General features: G+C 32.2%; 1 long non-coding RNA gene across 3 annotated transcripts in view; it reads left to right on the forward strand.

Annotated features, from left to right (window-relative positions):
* LOC123575223 (uncharacterized) overlaps positions 1-15466 on the forward strand; it is a 118892-nt gene extending 103426 nt beyond the window's left edge. Inside the window, exons 5-9 of one of the 3 annotated variants that reach the window (XR_012416935.1) lie at positions 7340-7557; positions 7673-7825; positions 8045-8164; positions 13840-13895; positions 14820-15466. This is a non-coding gene — a long non-coding RNA (uncharacterized lncRNA). The remainder of the gene's footprint in view (positions 1-7339; positions 7558-7672; positions 7826-8044; positions 8165-13839; positions 13896-14819) is intronic. The other 2 variants (XR_012416936.1, XR_010577354.2) reach the window with 2 other exon arrangements.
* The last annotated feature ends 319 nt before the right edge of the window (positions 15467-15785 follow it).

Below are 15785 nucleotides of genomic sequence, written 5' to 3' on the forward strand. Positions count from 1 at the left end.
GAGGTTGCAGTGCTGAGACCACGTCACTGCACTCCAACCTGGGTGACAGAGTGATAGAGTGAGACTCTGTCTCAAAACAATAACAACAACAACAACAACAACAACAACAACAGAATTAACAATTTTTCTGGAATCTTGTTTTTAAACCTCCAATGCCCTGAGAGATTTGACTAGGTTGAATAAATGAGTAGTTACCCGAGTCTAGCCTATTTTTCCTAAGGATAAATAATCTACCAAGGACTTCTAATACATTGGTAGCATTATTTTAGTATTGATTACTACAGTTGAGTAGTTTTTAATTTTGTGTTTTTAGTGCATATTGCCAATTAATAATTCTAGTGATACTATTAGTGCCATAAATACAGTGTTGTTATTTTTATGGTCATTTTTTCTCCCTAAATTAGTTTAGTAGCCATCATATTTTTGTATCAGTATTTCTAGAGTTTTGAATAACCAAGTGTTAAAATTAATGACATTGTCTGTTAGGAGCATTCCTATTGATAATCTTATCACGTATTCTGAGTTATTTTAGAGAGAACATTTGTCAAAACCACACATATTTCGGGGTGAAAAGAACTGCACTGTAGACTATGACAGCTGTGAATGGAAACTACATCAAATGAGGACACAGTTTCACTAAGCTGGGTGGGACACCTAGGAAAGCTTTCAAGACAGAACCTTATTCCATGAACACCTCTTTTTGAGCTTTGTAAACTTTGTTTCCCAGAACCATCTTGTTCATGTTCATCCAAGGGACATGAACTATAAAGACCCAAAGTAATATTCAAAGATTTTTGCATAGCCTTTTCCAGGTTTATTTCATTTTTTGATATGGAGACAAAATTCTACCTCTATATATTGTTTAAAAACACAGCCAAATTCTCCAGATTCAGTTTTAGGTCGTGAATTCCTTGAATTTTTTTTCTTTGGATGAGTTCTTGCATAGAGACCACTTTTAAAACATTCTGAGGAAACAATTTGCACTTATGTCTTCATTCAGTGACACTAAATGTCACCAGCCCATATTATGGCAATCTGCCCCATGAGTCACAAAAACCTTGGAAATGTTGTCATTCTGAACTTTGGACACAATACTGACAAGCATAATTTGGAATCAGAATTGATTCTGTGAATATTATTAAGGGAGTTTCCAAATGTATTAGGACAAATATTTCTTAGCAATGTGCTATAGAAGTTGTACACTTTTTTTTTTTTTTTTTTTTAACATTCTTGCAATAGAAAAAAACTGATAACCAATTGTTTGAGCCAGATCATCTCTCAGGAAAATTTGTGAAGACTTTCATGGTAGCACACATATCTTTTGTCCTACAGACTTAAAACAAAAGATTTTTCCAACTGTCTCAAGGAATCCTAATTTTTTATGAGATGAAAATAAATTATGTAATAATAAAAAAGAGGGAAACAGTGTTAGTTAATGCACCAAGCAGAGAAATATTTGACAGAAATATTTTTCCTCTTATCACCAAGACCTGTATATATGAGGATTTCCTCTTCACTGAAAAGCAAATTTATACTAATTTGACCTCATTAGCATATTAGTTTCTACATAGTCTTTCTATTTTTACTGTTTAATATACTTACTAGATAGCTAGCATAATAACACTAGCTTCTTCTACTTTTTTCTAGGAAGTAGCAAAAGTACACAGATTTGTAATGCTTCAAATTCTCAACTTTGGTTATAGGAATATTTGTAAACTTAATTTAGAAAAGACATTTTTAGAAAAATGTTCAGAAGAATATGTTGCATCCAATGGCTTTTATAATTGTTAAAAGAGGCAGAATGATTATTTCTGTTTCTTCCAAGAAACTTTACAATACCAGTGAGAGTATGGAAATTAAGATATTCCTATTGGCAACAGAAATTGTTCTTAATATAAAAATCATGTAGGGGTCTTTGTTATTCTCAAAACACTTGTGAAAATATGCATATGTCTTAGGTCTCAAAGTATTAAGGTTCTCCTTTTCCCCCTATTTCTCAAATGCCTACTTATTTATTTAATGTATGGATAACACTGTAAACCTTGGTTTGTTATCAAAGTAAATTAGCATCAGGGTCATTTTCCCCTTTTTTTCATATTCAGAATCCTATTACAGTTTGTTCAAACTTAGGATCTGCATTTTTAAGAAGAGAAACTTAATAATATATCATTTATGCTTAAGTGTCTTAGAAAAATACATTTTCAAAAGATAGCACTGCCTGAATTAATTAATACTGTATTGTTCACTTGTATTGTTTGTATTTCCACAAAGTTATTTTGTAAAAATCAGTTTTATGTATATGTTGTTATAAATTAACTTTGTATATACCATATTTAAGCTTTGCACTGAGATGGCTACAACCTGTAATTTTTAAAAAACTACAAAAATAATCACATTTTATTATAATCATAACAGCTGAAACAAAACTGTAATTATCATATGAATGCCTTAAGAATTTTTTTCTAACAAAACTGGTAGAAAAGCCATCATTGAAGCACTTAGTCATTAAGAGATGCTTGGTTTATTTTTTCCACATTTTAATACATGTAAAAAATTATGTTTGGCAAACAAAGGAAACAAAAGAAAATTATGACATTACCCTTTGCCTGACTGTAACATGTGGCTCATTAAATAGACTGAAATGACTTGCTCCACAATGTGGCTTGTATGTTGTCTTAGTCTTTAATAATTTATTTAATTTTAAATATACTTTATACTGTACCAAAATTTTCACATTTACTATTATTCATTATTACAAACTTCTAGTGAAATAAATGAGTCATTGATAACCTTATTTTTTGATGAGGATATTGAGATTCAAAAAAGTTAATTTTATCTGAGGTTATGTAGTTATTAAATGAGGAGCCATTAAATGAACTTGAACCCTGATCTTTTAAGAGGAAAATTTAAGAAATGGGTAAAATTGATCACTGGAGAAGAAATGAAAGCAGTTTAATGATCATGAAAGGCAGCAAGAGACTCATAAATATTAATAATAAAACCAACCAGTTCAATATAAATAGAGCATTGAAAGTTAAACTTTATAAAACTAACATATGAGCAGAGTCGGGAAGTAAGAAAAGGTCCCTGCCCTATGCAAGACTTGCTGATGGTATTCACATATATAAATGTGTGTGGGGGGGTGGGAGGGTGGGGTCTGTGTGTGTGTGTGTGTGTGTGTGTGTGTGTATGTGTGAAAGAGAGAGAGAGAAAGAAAGAAATGTCTCTGTCTCTCATCTGTCTTTTTACCCATCACGCTATTATCTAAATACCCATCAACTTCCAAATTCATCAAGGCTTTTAATAAATTGTTAGATCCATTAGTTTCACTATTTCTTCACTTTGCCAGACCATCACCTGACTTAGTAACAAATAATGAAAAAAGTAGTGTAAAACAGAGGACTAAAGGGAGAAAGGGTTGAGGCTGTAGTCTTGGAAATTGAAAACAAGATAATCAGAATCTTAATAATAGGGGAGAATGAATGTTAATTTTACAAATAGACTCATAAATTCCATTCAGTGTGAAGCAAATTGGAAAAAAATGTGGTACTTTTAATGGCTTAACCAGCTGTGAATTGAAGGATATGCAATACACATGGAATTTATTTTTTATATTTTTTCAACATATGCAAAGACTTAGTTTCCCATCATCACTCATGGCAGTTGTTCAGTTAATTTTTGGCAGATTGTAGAAACAATGTCTCCATAGTCACCAAGTGGCTCATTTCGTTTATATAATGAACACCATTTAGCATTCAAAAATAAAAACACATATCAAATCTATTGCAAAAATACAAAGAATGCATGATGAAGTGGGAAGCCACTAAATTACTATACACCAGCTTTTCCATTTTATCGCCCATGTGAAATAAACTGAACAATTCCAGATGTTCCAAGACTTCTGAAAGATATGAGATAACCTTCTGCTCTATCGCTCACCCTGGTCAAATCGTTTCTCATTTCCTATCATTGCTACTACTTGCTATTGTAGAGAAAAGAAAAGGCTGGTCAACAGTAGCTGCTGAAGACACCGAAAGTCCCACATCCTGGCCTACTAACATTTTTCTCTACTTGATCGTTTCAAAAATTATTAATAAAAAGGCCCTCAATCAAGGCAGCAGAGTAGAAGTTCTCAATTATAACATATTTCAGGCGGCTCTGCCTATGGAGTAGCCTTTCTTTTATTCCTTTACTTTCTTAATAAACAATAAAATTTTCAATATTTTTAAGGCTTGAGTGATTCTTGCTTTGACTCATTCCTCCTATAATTTTATGTATATAACTAGAGACTTAAAGTAGCTTTTGTTTATTTGCTTGACAGTTTGGAGGGAGAGGATGTCATTGCAATCTGACTTTAGTAATCTTTACGGAAAACAACATTCCTTTACATTGATTTGAGTTGTTGACTTTCAAATAGAAGAATTTTGGCTTTCTAACTCACATACTTTTAAAGCTGTGGTTAGGTAGCTTACTTGATTTTCTAATTACCTTCTCATATTTTTAGGGCTTCCTTTGCTTTGATAAGTAAATTGGGATAAATAAACATTCTAAGTATTAATTTTTAAATGCATGTACCCAAAGTGTTACTTACTGGCAGCATAAAAGTAAAAACTTAATTTTCAGATAATACAGACATAGATTCTCTATGTTCCTCAAGAAAAAAGAAAACATTAGCATAACTAAAAGTAGTGATCATTCCTTTTTAATTATTTACATTAATAATTGTAATTTAGGTTATAAATATATGTTGAAGGATGCCATTCATTCCCTATTTAAATGCACAAGTTTAATGTATTTTATTCAATCTTAAATGCACTATTTATAAACATTTTAATGCTTGGTCATCAAAGTGGGTGACTGCTTTGAAGAGGACTAAATTTCAGAAAGTATATTATATGTTAACTTTATTTTTTCTGCAGCTCCATTTAAATATTTTACATATCCAAGTGCAATAGATCAAGAAAATAAAGTATGTACTTAACCCAGTATTTTATATATATATAATATGTACATATATAATGTGTGTGTATGTGTGTGTGTGTGTGTGTATATTAAACTCCTGGGAGCTTGGTTCTCATGGTTATCTTTGGTGAGGGGAACTATCATTTAAATGCCTAATATCTGACTCTCTATGAGCATTGTGCCATTTACAAATCATGACAACTTTACAATGTGGGTATGAGTAATACCCTTAAAAGATAGTAAATATACATTGAAAAACATTTGACTTATTCAAGGTCTTACACCCGAGAGAGATGAAATTTTACTCTTATAAAGATATTTCTTTGTAAAAAGCTCATTAAAAAAGGTAATAAAGGATTGGAAGAGAGAGGTTTTAGGAGACACAAATACAGTAGCCATTTAATGTATCAGTCCAACCAGGATATCTTGAGAATAAAGGGAGTGGTATTAATAATTACATAGGCACCAAAATATGAACTGTGACTACTTGGGGGCACTATAATATACTACTTTAATTCTAGACATAAAAGAGCTTACTAGATTTTGTGTTGCTTTAAAAGAATACCTGAGACTAGGTAACTTACAAAGAAAAGTGGTTTATTTAGCTCGTGGTTCTGCAGGCTGAGAAGTTCAAGGGCATGACACTTGCTTCTGGTGAGAGCTTTCATGCTGAGTCATGACATGGCTGAGAGGGTCAAAAGGGAAGTAGACATGTGTGAAGAGAGGACCTGGGGGATGTCTTGGCTTTATACCAGCTCCTTCTCATTGGAACTTATCCATTCCCAAGGGAACTAGTCCAGCTTCATGAGAGCAGTAACTCATTAACTACCTAGAAGAGGAGCAAGTTATTCATGAGAGATCTGCTCCAACATCCCAAACACCTCCCACTGAGCCCCACCTTCCAACACCACCTTACCTGGAGGTGGGTATTAATTTAAAACAAGAGCTTAAGTGGGGACAGACAAATCATATCCAAGCAATAGCTGCAGCCAAGACAGACAAGACATGCCATTTTTTAAATTCAAATAGGGCCAAAATAACACACTTCAGTTCTGATCAAATAAATAATTAATTCACAATATTTTATTAAAAACAAAATATATTTATTGAGAGCTTACCATAATCTGGACACTTTCCTAATTGTGGAAGTTTTGACAGTGATCAAGAAAAAAGACATATCCTGCCTCCTTTTGCGAGCTTTCATCCAAATAGGGGCAATAGACAAATATGAGCAAAAAAAATGAATAAAATAATTATAAACAGTAATGCCTACTATAAAGAAACAATGAGCACAATTCATGCATTTTAGAAGGAGAGACAATTATTCCTTTTGTATCCTAGTCAACAAGTTATGGATTCAAGTCTGAGGGAGAGTATAGCTCAGTAGAAGGAAATAGCTGCCAGATAGAGGAGGTTCTTGCTTGGCTCAAAGTAATTTTCAGATAAAAGAGTGGTCATGACTTGTTATTAGTGAACACAGAATCTAGGGAAGGATTCATTATGTGAAATGTGAAATAAAAACTTTCAGGCAAAGGGAAAAGTAAGTATACCCAAGGTTGCAAAAGTTTTGCAGTTCATGAGGACTTAAAAATGACTCAATTGAACTATGGGAGAGGCAGGAGTGGAATAGAGGAGTCAGGACATGAGGTCAGAGTTAGGTGGGAGTGAAATCACTTTGAGACCATGCAGAGTATGAGGAACTGATAGATTTAAGCCCCAAGGCTCAGAGACGCTACTGACGGCTTAAAGGAAGACAAGTAACATGATTTGATACTAGTTTTAAGAAATATTACTCTGGCTTTCTTATTCATCCCTTTACTTTTTTCCCTTTCTTTATCCATCTGCAATTCCAGTAACATCGTTCATATTATCCAGATTACAAAAAATTTAAACACTTGCCATTTGTATAACTGTTTTCCCTCTTCTTTCAGATTTCTACTTTCTTTCTCTCAAGGGATTGTGAAACCACGTTAGGGTATACATCTGGTTAGACTACAAGTTTCCAATGCTCTTGGGAAACATTTGTTACAAAGTAGTAGTTGGGTGACATGGTTTCATTGTTTTAATGAAAGTGAAATGGAATTAACACATTTTTGTATTAAAATGGCTCTTTAGAGATCTGACTACTAGGGAAAACAACAATTTTTTGTTTGACTATGTTATGAAGACTTCAAACTTAGTTCCCAATAAACCTCACTTTCTGGTATTCATGCCCTTGTGTATTTCACTCCTTGCAAGTATAAACTAATCCTAGAGATCAATAAACTACAGTAAGTTGATGAGATGTCAATCATGTAATAACTTACAAAAGTTTATGAATTCCATATTGCTAAACCATCCTCTCCATTGCTTTTTTAACTTGCACATTTTGATGGAGAGACCCAAATTAACAAAGAACTGTGGAAGATTTCTAGTCAAAAGTCAACGGGGAACTGATTCTTGCCAACAACCACTAAACTTGGAAGTAGATCCATCAGCAACTGGACCTTCAGATGAGAGTCATGTATGACACCTTGATTGCGATCCTGTGAGAGACCCTTAGGCAGAGCACCTAGTTAAGTCAAACTCAGATTGCCGACTCCCAGAAATTGTAAGGTAAGAAATGTGTGTTATTTTAAGTCGATATGTTTTGTGGTAATTTGTAACCACCCTCTCTAGAGAGGCCTTATCTAATTATTTTCTATTTCATCTTCTACTCCATTTCTTCAAGAGTAAACTTGAGATTGACCTGGAGGTTTGGTGACAAGTATGCAGGAGAGTGCTGTGAAAGTAACAATGTGGTCAGCCATGAAATCCCTGCTGAGTATGGAAAAATATGAGGCCAGAAGCAAAGAGAGAAAAAATGGTGCACAGATACTCACAAGTTAGTTTTTAACTATTTACCCACTGGGACAGATATTTTGGTTTCTTAAGTATTTACAGATTAATGAACTATAGATTATGAATTATCAATTTGATGCACCATACTGTGATCAATTCACCATATTCAATGCTATTGTAAGAATAAAATTAGTCAATATATGTAAACTTCAAAGATCAAGCTGTTAAACTAAAATGATACTATTTATCTCTTCACATTCAGAATTTCAAATGACCAAAAATATGTATTTCTATGAGGGTGGATTCTGCTCTGTTTATAGAATGATTATCTGAAGTGTCATTGAAGACTTAAAACAGCTCAGTTTTGTACAAATATTAAAAGGTAAGGCATATATGAGATTAAAATTGTGAATGATTCTTCGTAGTTAAATTCTTCAAATTTTAAAATGTAGTTGTCTGAGATTCAGAAAAAGAGAAATATCTGAAAAAAATTACTCTTTGAACTCAATATGTTCCCCTTCATTGTTAACATTGTGGTAACTTCATTGTTAAAATTGTTAACACATTTCAAAGAAGTGTGTCTTTTGTCAGGGTCTTTTAGCTCTTTTACATTATAGAATGTACAAAAAAAGCATAGTGTTTATTTAATTAATACATAGGATCCTTGCCTACATGATGGTAAATTTTATTAGGAACTTTTCCTAAATTAAGGAAGAAACATGACCTAAAACAATAGGCTATAAGTTATTAATATAAATTGATGCAATAAAATTTGATATGAAAATATTAAAAAGAAAAATAATATTTTGGTAACAAAGAAAACCTGGAGTCAAATGCAAAAACCAAATACTACCAACCAGAATCCATAAATTTATACAATTATAAACTTAAATTCAGACTCATTACACGATGCAACCAATAGACATTCATGCTTTGGAAAAGTGTGATATGAACTATGAGTGACTGCCTTGAAAATTCTCACGTGGAAGAAATAGCCTGAGGCTGATTACCAATGCTGCTGTGGCTCTCGTTGAATGATCCCTAATTTGACTCTAAAGTGACAATTTCACCAAAGAACCACAATGAGGAATATATGAAGACAGCCATTTCAACACAATGTTTTCAGAGGTGGGCTGACCTAATATTAGTGTCAAAATAGGAAGAAATTGAATGCATTTCCTAAGGAGTGAAAATCCAGAAGCATTTGTCCCATTATTGTACTGCTTAATGTAATGGCCGACCCTTGGTATCTGCCTTGGAAAGTTGTGAAGATTTTCTTTGAGTTTTTAAGCAGATAGATGACATCATAATTTTCTCTTAAATTTACTTTTTTCTGTAATTTCTATTCTGTGTTGATATTTGAAAGATGGATAAAACAAAGTCAACATTTTTTGAGAATAATGAAATTTCATCTTTCACATGACAATAATGAGAAAATATCCTGGATAATTAATACATTTAGTCACAAAGTGTATCATTCCTTAAAGTAACAGCATAACACATAATTTCTCATATTCTCATTTTTCTCATTCTAGCTATAAAAATCTGTTGCCTGGACTTTTGTCTCACACACTTAATTTTTAATTATATTGACTTCTCTGAATTTGCTAACATTACATCTTTCAAATGGATAAATGCAACACATTTCCAGAAAATAGGAAAATAAAATAACACAGAAGATAAGTCAAAGTCGAGCACATTTTTTTAAATTTTATTTTTCTATCCCCAGATTTAGGACCAATCTGGAGATAGAAAATGCTCTTCATTTCCTTGGTTAACAGTAGTTTTCAAAATCTGTAGGACACCCCAAATGTGACAATAGTTATATACTACTAATTAGAAAATGTGTTTATCAGTTGAATGAGTGAATCTAAATTGTTACTCTTTCCATATGACATTGAAAATATATGAATATTGAGTATGGCTGTGGTGTTGCTACTAATAATTACCTTCTGTATATTATAAGTGCTTTTCAAAGTTACATTTTCCTTGGGAATAAATGTTATTAGACAAGAACCTTAGTCTTACATTCCACTGTCTCATTCAGGGATTTAGCATAGAGGACAGCATAGAAACATCACTCCCTGTTTCAAACCCATAGCAGAGTTAGATGCATGTAGAAGATCCATGCCCTCTGACTTTTTATAATTTCTATCTTTTTCATGGTGGCAAAGTCATCACGTATGAATCTATAACATATTCAGGGAGTTTTGTTTGGCTGATTTAAAAGCATTTTCTTCCAAACTCCCATAAAAATAGAGACTATAAATTGGTTAGCATAGATTGCCCATGGCAGCACATTTTTCAAATGAAAATTTTCATTGTCAATGGATTTTATGCAGAGCCTTTAGAGGTTGTTCAAATCGCCAGCAGTCAATTTAACCATGCTAATCTTTATACCTGAGGGCCTAATTCTTAGAAAAGCTTTTGGCATGTTTTCAGAGACTACTCATAATAATTATATAGATGAACTGTGAATTCTAGTTGTCTGTATTATAATCACCTCACTTTATGATTTGGAAAATGGAAAGAAATGTCACTTTCCCCCCAATTACATACATGTACCCACACACAAATGGCTGTAATCTTTTGGAATAGGGTTCTGAACATCCATCTGAAGTGAATAAATATTTCTTTGTAAAGATAATATTAAAAATTGAATGTATATATTTGAACTGAACTAGTCCAGCTATAAACATGTGCTCTATTTGACCACTTTACACAATTGTTTACAGTTTGCAAGACATACATAGTTACCATAGCAACACCTCAACATAAGCCTGGTATAAAACTTATTCTACTCCAGGAAAGAAAACCACTTCAACAAAGTGTTTGGCACACATTATAGGTTGAAACCAAGTTATCTTATTTTTATTGAGAATTATCTTCTCCAAATCATAGCTGGTCTATTACAATTTATTATCTTGAAAAAAATATATAGTCCAATGTTCAAATATTCTAACCAAAAAGACCGTACCTAAAGTATTCTATACAAATCCTTCGCAGATAGCTGGGACTCCTTATCAGGGAAGTTGTTATAATCTGTATGCTTGTTTTATTGTACCAGTCCCTAATTCTTACAACGAAAAATTTATTTGATTCAGTCCAAATTTATGATTCTATAATTACTTCTGTTTATTTTATAGGATACATAAAAATAGATTCATTATTTAATTCTTTAAATCCATAAAATGCTGTCAAGCATTTATATTGACCAACGTACTATTCAAAGCATGGAAATTCAGAGAAAAAGAAAATCACATATAACCTTTAGTAAGGTTAGAATATGATACATCATTTTTCATTTTTTATTTTTTAATATAGAAAACAAATAGTAATATCATCTTGGATTTGTTTCTTCTTTTATTTTTAAAACTTTTATTGTTAATTCTTCCTTGGAAGTTGATACACACACATCTCTAAATATTAATACTTATGTGTACGTATTTAAGAGTACACCCTTTATTTGATTAACAATTCCTGATAAATTATATGTGAAGATTGTAGAACAAGTATATTTAATTTTATGGGATCAGAATATATTTAGTTGTGGATAATACATTAGTTTACACTAACGTAACAAAACTTTACTTAGCATATGAAGTACACAAGGCACAGCACCAAACAAAGATGTATAAACCATAATGTCTGACCATAAGAATCTATAAGAAAGGAAGAAAAATATGGCAATATAATATGCCCCAAAATAACCAAAGTCTTAAATCACTATTTAAGAGGCTCTTCAACAGTATACTGACAACTATATGAGTAGGATGGTGCGTAAGTGCTAACGGTTGAAAGGAAAATTATTTTTTTTTCTGAAGGTGTGTTATAGAAAGCAACAAACCTACAGGTGTCACTTGTCCTGTATCTCCAAGAGTGTTTAAGGCGGGTTTCTAGTGGTTCATAACTTTGACTAAACATTATAATTAGTGAACTTGAAAACAATTCCCGACCTATCCCTAAGCAATGAAATAATAAAATAAATCTGCAGTCCTCAAAGATGGTTGTCAAGGTCCTTTAGGTAACCCAAATATGCAGCTCACACTGAGAACCACAGAGGGAAACATTCTAGTGCGTACAATGTGTTCTAATGTATGCAAACACATTCTAGAAAGAAGAAATACTTTTTGCAAAGAACAGAGAGGGGAAAATAAATGCAACCCACACACAGTAACAGAATACATACAGTCAAATTTTAAGTATTCTAAGAAAAGACAGATTAGTTTTGAGGCTAAGGATGGGGAACTAAAATAAATTTATTCAAAAGACCATAGATTTTAAGAGAATGAAGCAAATGAAAGGGGGAAGAAGAAGAAGAAGTAGGAGAAGAAGGAGAAAATAAATATAAGTCATACTTCATATCAAGTCTAACATTTTGATTATTATTTTATATAATAAATTGGATCCCAGTGAAATAATGCTTTGATTTAGCATTTTAGATTTAACATTACCACGACATTCAATAGAATAAGAATTCTTTCACAGGATGTACTTATAAGTGTCTTAACTGGATTTTAAAGTTTTACAGTTTGACCTTGCGATGAACTGGACAGCTACATTAGGCATTCATAGTGTGTGTTTTTTTTAGAGTTCTCCTTTATTGAAGAAACTATAACACAGCTATGCAGCAGGGTCCTCTTAAGAAAGGGCATGTTCGCTCCTGTTTGAGAGCCTCTTGGCAATGCGCAATTCTGATCAAGAGTCTCTCAGTGATTAGTTAGCATACAGTCTACTTCTGTTGATTAGTTTTTTAAACCTCCTGTGAGTGTAAAATATTCAATCTAATAGATATCATTCAGTTCTGATACTAAAAAGACACCCAATCCAAGTAGGTGAACCATTTAAATGGGTCCTAATAATCTTCAATGAATTTAAGCTAATTTTCAGGGATAACAAAGCACTTCAGATTGAAGTCAATTCATGTATACTTATTTACTCAGGAACTTTTAATTTTTCCTATCACATACATGCTGTTGCTGTGTTTCTCATTTGTTAAAAGATATTTCATTCCCTACCGTGTTTACCCTTTGTTAGCAAAGTAGGTTTAGAGTGACATAGCCAAATGAAAACCATAAAACAGCCATAAATTGCTCTTGTAGGAGATAAAACAATATTTGAACACTATATTTCTTAAAAATATACTCGCTCATATTGGGTGGTTACAAGTGATCTTCTGATCTTCACATCGTGTGTGTGTGTGTGAGATATAATATGAAAGACTTTTAAAGGTACCTTTAAAAATACATATTTTTATATACATGTTCTCATATATATTTACATACATTTTCTGTTTTCAATTCAGCTAGGTTTACATTAGACTATGTTCTTAATTTGAGTGTTAAAAACTATAAAAAGAGAATAAAGTTACAGCAGAATTAATTGCCAAGGATATGACAGTTTAAGCACTACAGTAAAAAATTGGGACACAGGTTTATAAAAAAATTTAAATTCTGAATTTTTGCTTTCTTTGGTTTCTCTGTCAGTAATAGATAAATGTTAGTATGAAACATTTTAAAAGGTTATATAATTTGATCGGTTAATTGATTTTAAGGATCTTTAATTTCAAATTTATCCTTACTCTTTCATAGATTACCTTCACGTTGTATAAATTTCAACAGCACATAAAAAGGCAATCTGTTACTTACTTTAAAGACAATTATTTCAGTAGAGCAGTGTTAAAGCTTCGCCAATCCAGAATCTAACCCACATGGTATCACTTTGAATCCAATTTAGACAAGTTTGACTAATCTCACCTTGCCTAAAACTACTATAAATATTAAGCTCTCACTAAAAGCTCTTTGTGATATTTCTGTCTCCTCTTCAACTCCTGGCTCCTTTTCAGTTAATTTGCAACAGCTTCTACATCTGGTAGGTGACTAGATCCACGATCTACCAAATAATTCCTAATTCTTCAAACTCGATTCAGTATTTTTTGTACATAGTTTGTATTTATCGTTGTTTCTCCCAAATATCAAGCCTTTTAAAATATGATTTATGTTCCAGGTCCATTAATTTTATTTTTATTATATAAATTTGATTCTCTTCATTATACAGATAATGAAATGCCAATATAAGAATTGAATGTCAGCTGCGGTGCTCAGAAGAGTAAGGTAAGGGGAGTGACTTTTGCCCCTTAAGAGGAACGTTGAGTAATTTTGTCTTGGTTGTGCATATGGCAAAAATAAGTAACTGGATATCAGAGAAAGTGAGAATGGCCTCCAAGAATCAAAAAGCCATTTAGCTTATGGTTTCTGGTAGAATGCATTCTTCTTTAGGCTACAAAATTGGTAAAATACAGTTTGTAAAAATTAAGTTACATTTTATTTAAAAAACCTTAAAATTAAGTTTACATTTTAAAAAAAATTATTACAGTAAAACTTCCCATCTCTGTTTTGAAAGTGGCATTAATTTATAGTGTAGGCACCCTGGATGATTTTGAAATTTGCTATAACCATCATTATCACAAAAAATAAAGATGTTAAGTTATCACATTTATCAAACTGTTTTCTACAAACTGTGCAGTACACAATTTTGCCAAAGTAAATTTATTATACATTTGTAGCATTTAGCTTTAAGATGTATACTTGCAAAATACCCTTATGTTTACTTGTCAGTTCAATTATTTCTCCCTTTCAAAGTTGATGCAACCAAAATCCAAACAGGTAAGTATTTTTACTTTATTTCCCTAAAATTGTGATACATCAAGAGTCTCAAATGTCTCAGTAACTCCTAGCAACATAGATAAGTTAATTCTGAAATGCACTGCTGATTCCGGTAGGCACAGGCTTCATCATTTGACCTAAAGAATTATGATCATTTACCCACTTTTTCAGAAAAAAAGAATGAGTTATTGAGTATAAGTATAACATGTTAATATAGGTAGTTTCTTTGGTCTTTCTACCAAACGTTAAAAGAGGTACAGGATTTGCTTAGTGGTGAGAATATAATTTGACAGTAAAACTTTAATCATCTTGGGTTTTCTTTGTGATATCATTCTACCGTTTTGGAGAAGGTCTCCTTTGATCTATTTCTAGCAATGAAGACATCTAGATCAGTAGCTCTTGAGGAACACCCACGTTTTTCGGATCATCAAAAGCCATGCATCAGTGTGGTGAATGCATCCCCTACTGAAGAAGAAAGGGAGAGTTGTACAGAGAGCACCTGATTGTAGCGGATCAGAAAGACTGTGTTTGACCCTGCTTGAAAAGAACAGAAAAAAGCAAAGACAAAAGTTGAATAAATAAAAATATGATGACCAACCTGCAAACTGTTATCGATCAATGGATGCATTCACCGAGTATTTGTTTCGGTATGTGTGTGATGTATGACGTATCCTGAAAGGAACAGGAACTATCGAAAGTTTATCTTTAAGCTACATGCTTTTGTGACTGCCATAAAGTTTCACTTGTGTCGCTAAATTACTGAAAGTGTTGAAGGAAAGAAAACTGGGGATAGCCACAGATGCTTGCAGTTTTCAATTTGCTGACTTGAATATTTGCAACTGGTTATTTAACACATATATGAATTTAGTTGATTATTTTCATATATACTTTCAATCAGTATTTCCCATAATTAAAAAGACCTTCGCATTTTTTTCTATTATCTGTTTTGGGTTAAGTTAAGTATTAATACCCTATATTTCCATTGCTGACCTTTATATTAAAAATATTTTCTCCTGCAATTTTCTCTGCAATTTTATTTTTCCTTTCTCATTAGTCCCTGAGTGTCAACCTTAGTTAATATCATTGCTTTGGGGGAATCATCCTAATTATCTAATACACAGAACATATTGAATATGTTGACATTTCAGGAACAGTCATAACAGACAGTAGTATGTATGAAAACACGTTTAATTGCATTAAAAAGCTTAAAATCAGCCCTTACATATATTGATATTTTAGTGAATCTCATTTGAGACATTGTGAAAGATTAGGTGCAAATATTTTATGTTTTGACATAGGAGCTTCCTCTAAGTATAAAACAAACCTATTAGAAGAAAC

The sequence above is a fragment of the Macaca fascicularis genome, chromosome 8 (genome assembly GCF_037993035.2).
Source record: "Macaca fascicularis isolate 582-1 chromosome 8, T2T-MFA8v1.1".
Classification (NCBI taxonomy): Eukaryota; Metazoa; Chordata; class Mammalia; order Primates; family Cercopithecidae; genus Macaca; species Macaca fascicularis.